This window comes from Saimiri boliviensis, chromosome 9 (assembly GCF_048565385.1).
Source record: "Saimiri boliviensis isolate mSaiBol1 chromosome 9, mSaiBol1.pri, whole genome shotgun sequence".
NCBI classification, from domain to species: domain Eukaryota; kingdom Metazoa; phylum Chordata; class Mammalia; order Primates; family Cebidae; genus Saimiri; species Saimiri boliviensis.
In genome coordinates, this window is record NC_133457.1 from 80,364,426 (window position 1) to 80,378,292 (window position 13,867).

Below are 13,867 nucleotides of genomic sequence, written 5' to 3' on the forward strand. Positions count from 1 at the left end.
GTACTGGAAAAACTGAATTCCGTTTCACTGAGAAAAGTTACGTGATAGATTTGAAGACGCCTACTTCCTGACTATTACGAGTTAGGTTTTATTTCCCTGCTCCTCAGGTGTCCTGCAACCGTTTCCTCGTGAATGATCTTTCTTTCACTTTATTAAGTACCGAAAATGATTGGGGTGAAAACCAACTCGATGATAATTTAATTTGCCTTTTTAAAAATTTCTTGGCCAGGTGCAGTGGTTCAAGCGCGCAGTCCTAACACTTTGGGAGGCTAAGGCAGGAAGATGGGTTCAGCTCAGGAGTTGGAAACCAGCCTGGGCAACACAGAGAGATATTAGCTGGGCCTGGTGGTGAGCGCCTATAGTCCCCACTACTGGAGAGGTTCAGTGCAGAGGATTGCCTGAGCCCAGGAGTTCAAGGTCGCAGTGAGCTATGAGATAGTGACACCGCACTCCAGCCTGCGCGACAGAGTGAGACCTTGTCTCACATCAGTAAATAAATAAATATAAAAACTAAATAAAATTTCTAAAAGCAGAAAACAGTAAAGGTCTGGTAAAAAGCATTGGTGAAGAATGGATTAGAGTAATGAGGAAATGCAGCCCGTCCCATAATGCGATCCGTACTTCCTTTGGTGAGCTCAGGAGAGGTAGCACGTTGCTACCGCACCCCTCTCTACCCAGCAGCTCCTGCTCTCTTTCCTAATTAAGAAAGACAAGCCACGGTCTCCTTGCCCTCCCCTGTTTCATGTCAGACTCCATCTTCTCTTCATATTTACTTTGAAAAAAAGATATAAAAACGTCAAGCTATAAAATCACAGCAATCCAGTCACCCATTCTCATCTCCTCTTCTTCCCCTGTATCCTCTGAGAATGACCCATAATAGGGTCACTTTAAATAAATGCTGCTTTCTAAAAGTTCTAATAGAGCACCTCTTAAGAGATCTCTGGGTATTACTCCAAATCCTTAGAGAGCGGATCCCTTCACAATTCAGGGCCTCCTTCCCCTGGTTGCTGGGTGTCTTGGCAGATAATGCAATGCACAGCTGCTTCTTTGTCTGGAGAACTTCCCTGGTCAAAGGTGCATAAGTCTCCTCAGGCTAACATAAACTACCACAGGCTGTGGGACTGACACAACAGAAATTGATTTCCTCACAGCTCTGGAGTCTGGAAGTCCAAGATCAAGATGTCAGCAGTTGGTTTCATTCAGAGGCCTCTCCCTGTGGCTTGCAGGTAGCCACTCTTTCTGTACCTTCACGTGGTCTTCTTTCTCACTCTGTCACCCAGGCTGGAGTGCATTGGTGTGATCTCAGCTCACTGCAACCTCTGCCTCCTAGGTTCAAGTGGTTCTCGTGCCTCAGCCTCGGAGTCGCTGGGATTACAGGTGCATACCACCACACCAGGCTCATGTTTTGGCATTTTTACTAGAGACAAAGTTTCACCACGTTGGCCAAGCTGGTCTCAAACTCCTGACCTCAAATGATCCACCCACCTTGACTTCCCAAAGTGTTAGGATTACGGGCGTGAACCACCATGCCCGGCCTCTGTGTGCCTATTCTAAATTTCCTTTTCACATAAGAACACTTACGATATTGAACTAGGGCCCACCCTCATGTCGTCAATTCCACTTAACTTTAATATCATAGTCAAGTTAAAATAAGGACAGGATTTAAGTAGTTTTGGGAAACTCAGTTCAGCACCTAACAAGGAGCAGTGTGTCGTTCATTTTAGTAGAAGAATGTCAGGTGTTCAGGGATTAAATGACCTTCTGAACAATCCACCAAACTATTCACCAGCCCCTAATTTATAACCTCCACCATTGATCTAAGTCATTCTTAGAAGAGTTGTTCTGATGCAGACCTTCTTGTAGTTTCAGAGTTGGAATTAGAGAACAAACAATGCTTTTATATTTTTTGTTTTCTTTTCTTTTCTTTTTTTTTTTTTTTTTTTTTTTTTTTTTTGAGACAGGGTCTCATTCTGTCGCCAGGCTGGAGTACAGTGGCACCATCTCAGCTCACTGCAAACTCTACCTCCTGGTTTCAAGCGATTCTCTTGCCTCAGCCTCACAAGTAGCTGGGACTACAGACATCTGCCACCATGCCCGGCTAATTTTTGTATTTTTCGTAGAGACGGGGTTTCACCATGTTGGTCCGGATAGTCTTGATCTCTTGAACTTGTGATCTGCCCACATCGGCTTCCCAAAGTGCTAGGATTACAGGCGTGAGCCACTGCACTCCTCTGATACTCGCTTTGTAGACAGTTCAGCTACCGTGTCCTCAACCCTGGCTATACATTTGAACCAATTGAGAATCTTTTTTTTTTTTAAGCGCTAACGCAGTCCCCCACTACCACAAATTATGCAGTCGAATTTCCCACATTTGGGGAAATCACAGGGGTCAGCACATCCAGAGTGCAATGCATAAGGCTCACCCTGGGAAAACCACCTTCGTGATCATGGTACCTCCCCTCCCAGGTAAGTATACCAATTGAGAATCTTTAAACATGCAGATGCCTGGGTCCCCTGACCCCTCACAGTTTCTGTATCAATTATTCTCAGTGCAGGCAAATTAAAATTACTTTGTTGTATTAATACGTTAAAATCACTTGGGCCCTACTGCAAACCAATTAAATCAGAATCTCTAAGGTGAGTGTTTGGTTTAGAAAATCTGCCTCAGCCCCAGACCTGGCCATGTGGCCAGGTTCCATAAACTTGCTGTATTTTACTAGGTGCTCCCTTTAGTAAGACTTTATGATTAGGCCACTTTCCAGCTATATATTTCTGCGTAACAAGTTGTCCTTCCAGAGCTCAGCGGCTTAAAACAACAGTAAACATTTATTTAGCTCATGACTGCAATTTTGGCAAGGCTCAGCAAGGACAGCTCATCTCTGCTTTACTCAGCATCAGCTGAGGCAGCCCACCTGGGAACTGTAAAACTCGTTTCAAGGAGGCACTCACATGGCTGGCAATTTTTTTTTTTGAATTATTATTATTTGGGAGCTCAGCCAGTGTGGTGGTCTGGAAGCCTTGGCTCCTCTCCATGTGGTCATCTACATGGGCTACTTGAGCTTCCTCCCAGCATGGTAGCTGGGTTCTTAGCGTGAGTGTTTCACAAAAGACCAGGTGAAGGCCTATCGCCTTCTGTGACCTAACCTCAAAAGTCATATTACATCACTTCTGCCACAATCACGAGATTCAAGGGGAGAAAACAAGTGGGAGGGCTATAAATTCACATTATACAAAACAGCATGTGGGATGAAACAGTGTTGCAGCTATCTTTGAAAAATACAACCTGCCATAGGGCACCTAGAACATGTTTGAGTGATGATAAAATCATCAGTGGCCATGCTGCCCCAACAGCATAATCACTAAGACACAAATGGTTCAATATCCAGAGAGAAGTGAAGTCTGGCTCCAATATCTAAAGGTTTGCTCTAAAATATAGTGTATCAATAGAGAATCGGAGGTATAGTAAGGCCAGCAGATCAGGAGATGACTGCCTTGAAATGCTAGTTTGCTATTCAGAGTTCCGAGAGGAGAGAGCATGACACATCACAAGAGGCCACTCAAGAAAACACCGAGGTTGGTTATAGACAGGGAATTTTCCTGTGGGCAGGTGCCTTTATTATGGTTTCTACAGAAAGGAACCACTGAGGCGGGGTACAAAGGTTTAAGATTGGCTAGTTTTAATATTTCAGCAGGCTCTGGGGCATAGGGGCTATCCCTATAGTGTGGTACCAGGCCCTGAGGTTACTAGGGCAGGTAGATAGTGGCCTGGAGTGTGAAATCCTTCTAAAGGAGGTGGTTGAGGTACAGGCTCTGGATTGTTGGTTTGTATTTGCCAAGCATGTTCATAAACAAGTTGCTTGCCCCTGGGAGGAGCAGTCCCTCCAGTGGTCAGCAAGACATCCAATGTCAAAGCATTGCTATCTAGAAGGTAACATACATGGTTAATACAAGCCTCCAGTAGGATACATGTCTTCCTTGGAATTCTGTTTTTGTTTTTTGAATCTCATATAGTAACACCTGTCATGCAGTCGTCTGATTAGTAACCCCTGCCATTTCATGGCCTAATAGGCCAACACTCTTCTTTGTCTTAGACAAGTAGGGAATTTATTGGCTGCTCACTCCAAAGCTACATTTTTTAATATCCAAAAAGAAGATTTAGGTCTGGCAATGAAGAGGATTAAATGGTACTGCAAGGTCTCCAGAAGTACACACACACACACACACACACACACACACACGTGCGCACACACACACACACTCATGCACACACACACACACACACACCAAAAAAACTATACGTAATTCTACTATAAATAATTAACTGGGGGCCAAGCATGGTGGCTCAGGCCTGTAATACTAGCACTTTACGAGGCCAAGGCAGGAGGATCACCTGGGGTCAGGGGTTCAAGATCAGCCTGACCAACATGGTGAAACCCCGTCTCTACTAAAAATACAAAAATTAACCAGACACGGTGCAGGCACCTGTAATCCCAGCTACTCAGGAGGCTGAGGCAAGAGAATTGCTTGAACCTAGGAGGTGGAGGTTGCAGTGAGCCAAGATTGCACCATTGCACTCCAGCCTGGGCAACAAGAGCAAAATTCCATCTCAAAAACAAACAAACAAAATTAACTGGGAAGGGGAGGCAATTCTCTGCTTATAGAATCTACTGGATACCTCTTTTAAGAAAGCTCACTGAGTATGACCAGAGAGTGAAGTGTGATAGGATTATTAGAGTTTCTCTATTCTAGAATTTGCCCTCACAGTCCACTAAAGAGGATTCAGATTCTGACCACTAAACTGACTTGCACTGTCAACAGAAAAGCTTCCTCCTGGCCTCCTTATGTGTCTTGGGCTTCCTCACAGCATGGCAGCTCAGTTGGGAGAATGAGTAGCCAACATGCAAGCGTTCTAAGAAGCAGGAGGCAGAAGCAGCTAGACCTCCACAGACGAGGTCTGGGACTGGCCCAGCAACTCCTCCATCACATTCTATTGGGTAAGCCACCCCAGGTTCTAGGGAGGGGAAATAAATTCTACCTCTCTGTAGGGAGTGAAAAAGAATCTGCAGTCATCTTTAATCTACCACACAGAGTGAAGCCAAATAAAAGAGTAACAAAATTTCTCTTTCAGATCCCAAAAGTTCCAGAAACATGGGGGATATAGACTTGGCCTATATCAGGAATGAAGCTGTGGTCTGATGCTGATGTTATCTTTTTTTAACTCTGCTTGGAAAAGTAACATTTTATTGTTTATCCTTAATTCATAACTTTACCAGGATGTGTTAAAGTGTGTCTTTTCTCATTAATCACATTTGGAGCTCAGAGCACTCTTATCTGCAAACCAAGTCTTTTGTCAAACAAGCAAAGTTTTTAATTACGAGTGTGATTAACTCCCTTCCATCTGTTCCATCTTCTCCATCTGGAATGCCTATTAGTCTCACTTAGGTCTCCAAGATCTGGCCTCTGAATCTTTTTTTTCTCCTCATGATTTCTATTTCTGTGTTCTTTCTGCTTTGAGAAAGAGCTTTCCATTTTAAACTTCAGCTCCGTAACCACGAATTCAATTGTCGGCAGTGACCATTGCTTCCCCTCTATTTGCCTATTTATTTATTGCAGGTAGGGACCACATCTAACTTTTTTTTTTAATTCCTAAGTTCAGACTGGCCTTCGCCTGTAATGTGTTGGGGGTGTGTGTGTGTGCGTGTGTGTCTGTGTGTCTGTGTGAGCATGGCTGGGCGGATATAGCATAGGTACACAGGTATTTGTACTTACGCGTAGTATTTATGAAAGCGAAGAAAGCACCTTGTCCCAATATTAGGATATGCCCTTCAAAACTAATTACAGCTTCTCAATATGCTCTTTAATATAATTAACATGAATGATTAATGCTTTAAAATATAATGTAATATTTTAAAGGTGTATACATCTGATCTGGTAAGGACAAAATAAGAATCTTCCGGTACAAGGGATAATCTATGTGCTCTCCCACAAAAGGAATAATTATAATATTTTAATAGAAATACAAAGATTCAAAGTGATAAAATAGTTAATGACTATATTCATGCTCCTCAGAGATTAAGCCTGTATGGGTTTCCTCGCTTTTTTTGTTTGTTTGTTTTTTTAAGACAGAGTCTCACTCTGTCATTCAGGCTAGAGGGCAGTGGTGCCATCTCAGCTCACTGCAACCTCTGCCTCTCAGGTTCAAGTGATTCTCCTGCCTCAGCCTCCCGAGCAGCTGAGATCACAGGCATGCACCACCATGCCCAGCTAATTTTTGTATTCTTGGTAGAGACGAGTTTCACCATATTGGTCAGCCTGGTCTCAAACTCCTGACGTCAAGTGATCCATCTGCCTCAGCCTCCCAAAACTCTGGGATTACAGGTGTGAGCCACCACGCCCAACCGGGTTTCCTCACTTCTAAGTCTCTGCCTGTAATTATTTTTCTGAACAATTGATTTCTTATGTTTGTTGAGTTTCTGAGAATAAAAGGAGAACATGGAGTCGCATGTTCAAATTGTCTCTACAAAACATAACGTTCTTATTGCAGGATAGCAAATCAACACTCTAAACTTTATTTAAAGTTCCCTTTGTGGCTGGCGCGAGTGCAGTGGTGTTTAAAACCAATTGATCACAACCAGTTACAGATTTCTTTGTTCTTTCTCCACTCCCACTGCTTCACTTGACTAGCCTTTAAAAAAGAAAAGAATAAAGTTTCCTCTCTCGTGGGGGAGTGAGAAGTAGTCAAAACCTTCTCTCTGTCCTCCACCTTCTACTTGTCCCCCGTCCACCCCACCTGAAGCCTGGTGGCCACTGAGACGGGGCTGGGGAGCAAGAATCTTGGGAGCTGATGACCTTGACCCCTGCCCTGAGTCTGCACCCTTGTTCTCTGGACTTGGAGGATTTTCAAAGCTGACTTAGTTTCTGGTGGGGCACTTCCTTAGGTTTCTTAATGGTTCCTCCCTTGGAATACCAGGCTGCAGCTCCCTGTACTTGGACCATGCCCTGCTACCAGCAGCCCCTGATAAAACCCTCCTCAGCTTCTGCATCCTACGATACACCTTGAACCACATCCAGGTCTAGTCACTGGGCCCCAACCAGGAAATACTTGCAATGGGATCCATTATAAAATGAACCCAGGCCAGCTGCTCCTATGGAATACCCTCTACCCACAGGAAGCATGCCCTCTACCCTCTTATGCGCAACTGTTTTCTGGTGCAGCCACTGGAGTCATCTTCCACCAAACAGGAAGCTCCCACTTTTACTTTCAGCCTTGAGTCTTCTCAGCATGGGACATGGCCTCTCTGTCAAAGCTGTGGGAGTTAAGACCTTCAGTGAACCGGTAAATGGGACAGTCATTCCACCAGTTTTGACATAGTGAGGGGAAACTGACCAGAGGTAGTCTTTTCAAATGATGGACACTTACAGTATTACTCAACATAGCAAAGAACTATTCACTTTAATCTATCTAAACTAAATCTTCCACATTAATTAATATTCATAAGTATTTATTTGGGGTGGGATAGAAGCCATAGTGCCTTAATCTCTGTGGGGCCTTAGTCACCTTAGTTGGTGACTGATGGACCAGCACAGTGGGTGACTATCAGCAGGTATGGACGTTCCCTCCTTCCCTAGTACCTGGATTGGATCTTGTGAAAGGGCTTTGTATAAAGGAGGTCCAGGACTTCTGGCTGGCAACTTGGCCAGCCAGCATCAGGCAAGCGCAGCTGTAACACACACTCCCCTGTGTTGAGAGCAAGTCCCATCAAGCGATGCATACCCATGGTTCTTATTCCCTATATGAGGAACTTCTCTGATATTGATACTCCCATGGGTCTTGTTGCTCACATCCTGGCTAGGATTGGATCAAATTAGCCAACCCTAATCTGTACTGACCCTAGATATGATTAGTACACATATTGGCTCTGCTGCCCACCTTCCCTAACTTGCCACAGACAGGTTTTGTGGATTTGTAAACCAGGCAGCCCTCCCAAGTTGGTGATGATAATATGTAAGGAGTGGGCAGGCTTTATGTATTGACAGAGACATGGGACCAGCACTGGAACTTTAAAGTCACCATTCATATGTTTATTACCCTCAAGCTCCACCACACAAGTGTACTGAGTAGATCCCACTCAGCACGCTTCTCTCTAGGCTGGAGGTGAGGGTAAGCAATACTTTTCCGTTCTCCAAGGTGTTGATGAAATGAAGGGGAAAAAATGTGCATCCCTTTTAAACCTAAGAGGTATAAAAGTGTTGGCTGGATAAGCAACCAGTTCTTTTGCATGGATGATCTAGAACCTCGATATGAAATGTGGGGGAACTCAGCATCTGTTGTTTTGTTTTAAGCCTGTGAAGGTATTGCTGGAAATGCAAGACAAGGATTCCTGTTTTAATATCCTTTTGAATGCTGCTATTCTGTTTAAAGAGAAAGACTTAAAGTTTGCAAAAAAAAAAAAAAAAGACCTATTCATGAAGCATTTGCAAAATCAATGAAATATAAACAAGCAATAGATATGATTTAAGAAGAACATACTTACTTTGATGACTTGAAGACCCAACAGATAATGTTGTTAATAAGCCCACTGACATTATTTTAATAAGCCAGCATCCCTGGGAGTAATTTTAAAAAGAAAGAAAAAGAAAAAAATTGGTTTTTTTCTCTGTCTTTGCTGCTGAGATTATTCAAATACTAAAAAAATAAAGCTAAGCATTAATAGCTTGTTCTATTTTTCAGTGAAATAAAGTCATCTTCATAATTATCTTTTCACCTCAACCCTATGTATATCATAGATTTGAACATCTAGCTGATACTTGATAAACAGCTTTAAGTATGATAGTTTCAAATTGACCTTGATGTCTGACTCACCCTTAATTATTGATTAGAGATATGCCACCTGTCTCTGTTGCATCTTTATTACCAGGAGTAGCAATGATCAGTAATCCTCTCTCATGCTGCAATTGCCTAGAAATTTGTTTTCTGTATTTCCTAATTTTGTAAATGATATTTGATTTGGTGATCCTGGACACCTAATACTTTGAAATCTCTATACACCAGAAAAGTAGATTAGCTTAACAGCATAATGTGTTTTACTTATTTTTAGGTCTATTATTAGAATTTAGCAAATTTAGCAGTAAAAAATAGGAAAAAATTTAGAATGCATTTTTAGTCTATCAACCAACTCTTAAATCAGCTAAAAAAAAAAAAAAAAAAAAAAAAAAATTGTCGCCGGGCACGGTGGCTCAAGCCTGTAATCCCAGCACTTTGGGAGGCTGAGGCGGGTGGATCACGAGGTCAAGAGATCGAGACCATCCTGGTCAACATGGTGAAACCCCGTCTCTACTAAAAATACAAAAAATTAGCTGGACATGGTGGCGCGTGCCTGTAATCCCAGCTACTCAGGACGCTGAGGCAGGAGAATTGCCTGAACCCAGGAGGCGGAGGTTGTGGTGAGCCAAGATCGCGCCATTGCACTCCAGCCTGGGTAACAAGAGCGAAACTCTGTCTCAAAAAAAAAAAAAAAAATGGAAGATTAAAGCATACGGCTCTGAGAAGAGTATGGTGAAACAGGCAGCCTAATAAAAAGTCTGATAAAATCATAAGTTGCCATGAACTTGGTAGACAGGCAAAGCAATTGTAGAACTTTTATCAAAATTTAAAATTCTTTTTTTTTTTTAAGATGAAGTCTTGCTCTGTTGCCCAGACTGAAAGTGCTGTGGCGTGATCTCCACTCACTGCAACCTCCACCTCCTGGGTTCAAGCGATTCTGCCTAGTAGCTGGCATTACAGGCACCTGCCACCATGCCCGGCTAATTTTTTGTGTTTTTAGTGGAGATGGGGTTTCACCATATTGGCCAGGCTGGTCTTGAACTCCAGACTTCAAATGATCCACCCGCCTTGGCCTCCCAAATTATTGGAATTATAGGCATGAGCTATCACACCTGGATAAAATTTAAAATTCTTATACTCTTTGACTCAGTTTCATAGAAATAAAAGCTCAACAACACGAATATGTTATTAATCACTTAGTTTTCTCCTTTCTTTTTTGTATAAGTACATCAAAAAAAAATTTCCTGCAAGAGAACTGGGCAAGGATGTGAGTAGTGGGGCTGAGAAAGTTCATGAAACATCCTTCATGTTTCATACAATTCCTAAAGAAATAGCTTTTATCCTAGAGATATCAATTTTATGTTGTTCAACCTATGCATTTCCCTGGAATACTAGGAATGCATTTATTCAAAATGTATAATAATGAAAAATAAGAAGCATTTATTCAAAAAAATAGTTTTTATTTACCACCAGGGAAGTTTTCTTAGGTTAGCCCCTCTCTCCAGTCTACAACTGTATAATTTGAATTTTCCTTGATATCTCTTTACAAAGATTCTGGGAAAATTAGTAACATGGAATTTGAAGAAAGAAGCAAAAAGCCCCCAAAATAACTGTTGAACAGATGATAATGTTTAAAAATATTTGTATCTGTACAAAATTCACAAAAATATTTGTAACATTCTGTCAAAACAAAACCCATGGATGTGCAAGCTCTTGACTTTCTTCTACTTCGCTTGCAGTTCTGTCAAACTGCCACCAGCTGGCCAGCTCCAGCTAGATTAAATAGGAAATGTGTCTGTTTTTGATGTTTTGTTTGTTTTTTTTGTTTTGTTTTCATCCACAAGAGCTACTGCGCTCCCCCCATGCCTACTAGTCTTTATTTTTAAAGTAAAAATCATTTCTAAAAATATACTTCTTTTTGAAGAACACTTATTCTGTAATACTCTGCTAGGTATTTGTGTGGGAATAAAGTCCAAAAACTAACAACAACAAAAATATCAGTTTCTGCTTTCAAGAATAAACCTCAGAGGATATGGACAGGTGGAATTCAGACAAGAGGGAATCTGATGGCAAAGGCTATGGGAAATGTATGCCACACGGAAGACAATGCAAAGCGGAATGAGAATGAGATATCATTCCATGTGCTATCTGCTGAAGGGACATCACCAACAAAAAGACACAGCTGGTCGGGCATGGTGGCTCAAGCCTGTAATCCCAGAACTTTGGGAGGCCTAGGCAGGTGGATAAGCTGAGGTCAGATGTTCAAGACCAGACTGGCCAATATGAGGAAACCCTGTCTCTACTAAAAATGCAGCAAATTATCCAGGCACGGTGGTGAGTTCCTGTAATCCCAGCTACTCAGGAGGCTGAGGTGGGAGAATCTCTTGAACTTGGGAGGTACAGGTTGCAGTGAGCCAAGATCGTGCCACTGCCTTCCAGCCTGGACAAGAGTGAAACTCAGTCTCAAAAAAAAAAAAAAAAAAAAAAAAAAGACATTTGCTAGCAACTGTGTGAGAAAACAGATACAGGCACATAGTACATGTAACATAAACTAGTAATCATTTGGGGAAAAATATGACAGTCTGTATTACAAAAGGTGCTCAAGTGTTTATAGCTGTGCTCCAATAATTTCCAATAATTCTATAAAATAGGAGATAACTAGGAAAACACTGGGACATTAAAAATGATAACCAAACATACATGAACATTATCCAGATTAAAGGAGGCTAAGGAAACTAAAAACTAAAGGCAATATTTGACCTTAGACTGAATCCTGTACTGGAGGAAAAAAACTACTGCTCTAAAGAAAAGTATTGGGTCAACTGATGGAATTTGGGTATTCTCTGTAGATGAGATAAAGCAATATGTATGTGTATATATATATATATATATATGTGTGTGTGTGTGTGTGTGTGTGTGTGTGTGTGTGTGTGTGTATATATATATAAATATATATATATATATATATATATATATATATATATATATATTTTTTTTTTTTTTTGAGACAGAGTCTCACTCTGTCCCCAGGCGCCAAGCTGGTATGCAGTGGCACAATCTCGGCTCACTGCAACCTCTGCCTCCCGGGTTCAAGCAATTCTCCTGCCTCTGCCTCCCGAGTAGCTGGGACTACAGGCACACGCCACCATGCCCAGCTAATTTTTGTATTTTTAGTAGAGACGGGGTTTCACCATGTTGGCCAGGCTGGTCTCGATCTTTTGACCTCGTGATCCACCTGCCTCGGTCTTCCAAAGTGCTGGGATTACAGGCTTGAGCCACCATGCCCGGCCATAAAGCAATACATTAATATAGGTTTGCAGGTTGATAACTGCAGTAACAGGAGTCAATAACCTGAATAAGGATATTCAGGATTAAAATTAGAATATTGCTATAAAGTATCTAGGAGTAAAGGACCATAATGTATGTAATTTACCTAAAATTGTTCCTGCCGGGCGCAATGGCTCACACCTGCAATCCCAACATTTTGGGATACCAAGGCAGGTGGGTCACTTGAGCTCAGGAGTTTGAGACCAGCCTGGACAACATGGTGAAACCCTGTATTAAAATACAAAAATTAGCTGGGTGTGGTGGCATGCACCTGTAATCCCAGCTACTTGAGAGGCTGAGGCACAAGAATCACCTGAACCCAGGAGACGGAAGCCTAAGTGAGCCATGGTCAAGCCACTGAGATTCTATCTCAAAAAATAAATAAGTAAATAAGGCAAGTGAGGTAAAATGTTAATAGGAGGTCAATCTGGGAAAGGGGTTTATGGATAGTTCATTTAATATTTTTACTTCTTTAACATTTTTAAGTTTGATATTATTTCCAAAATTGTTTTAAAAGAATTCCTCTTAGGAAAAAAAAAGAGTCAAAGACAGTATGTGAATGAAAATAAGTATATTTATATTTACTTATAATATTAAGCAAAATATTTGAAAGTATTCCTAGCTCCAGCCAGGCCAGTCAATGGGTTCCTGCTCTGACCTTCTTCCCCAGCACACCCTTCCCCAGCTCCCACGCTTCCAGGTTCTAGCTTCTTGGAGACTTCCCACACACACCTCCTGATGCCACCTTGTCTTCTTCTGGATCTGGCTCCGAAACCCATAGCCAAGGATCCCCCTGTCCCAACAGCATGCCCCAGGAGATCAAGGCCAGCTCAGCAAATGCCCCACCCTCACAGGCAGCTTCTTGAGCTTTCTGCTTCATGGCGGCATAGAGTGCACAGACCAAACGTTTTCTCCCCTCTGCCTTCCCACCCCTTCACTCCCCGCTTTATTCCTGTTACATCCACAGCCTTCCATTGCAACAGTGTTCGCTCCTATACATGAAACTCCCCTGCCCCTTGTCTTTGTCCATTTAGCAAAATCCCTTTATGATGAAGTCTAGTCCTTATGCCTGAAAGAAAGGCCCTTGGTGATGTGGCCCCACCCTCCTCTCTCTGGGTGCACCAGCTGGCATTGTTGCATTCAGCTTCTTGAACAGCTGTGTCCATCCCTCCATGGGGATGGCTGTTCCATCTGCTTGGTGCTCTTTCACTCTGCAATCCCTATTAACCCATTCTTCTTTTCCTTCAGGTCTTAGCTCAATTTCCACTTTTGCAAGAAAGCACCTTCTGGCCTCCCTGGGCCGAACAAATCCCTCCATTCTGGGCTCTCTTAACACTACACATCTCTCTTCCTAACTAGAACACGTTTTAGACAGACTTCACATTTGTGAGCTCTAAGAAGGCGGAAGCGTGTCTCCTTTGCTCACTGTGGCATTACCAGCGAACTCCACATTCATGGAATGGCGCACATGAAGGGAGGCATGTGGCACATGCTATGAGTGTGGGGCTACCTCCCCATGGGAGAAGGGGACTGGGATCCTTATTTGGTTTGTGGGCCAAGACAACAAAACCAACCACCTGAACTCCGGGTAGTGAAGGAGTTCAGAACATACCACCCCAAAACATGCCACTGGGGCATATTAATTATTCTGAGCTAACGGAACTTGAGAAACAGCTTTCTGATCTCGCTCCCTCTTTTGACCTAAAAGCAAGTCAT

General features: G+C 42.5%; 1 non-coding gene across 1 annotated transcript; it reads right to left on the minus strand.

Annotated features, from left to right (window-relative positions):
- Positions 1–2,315: 2,315 nt before the first annotated feature.
- LOC120368020 (U1 spliceosomal RNA) lies at positions 2,316–2,474 on the minus strand. Its single transcript, XR_005582249.2, has one exon. It is a non-coding gene; the product is annotated as a U1 spliceosomal RNA (small nuclear RNA).
- Between the last annotated feature and the right edge of the window lie 11,393 nt (positions 2,475–13,867).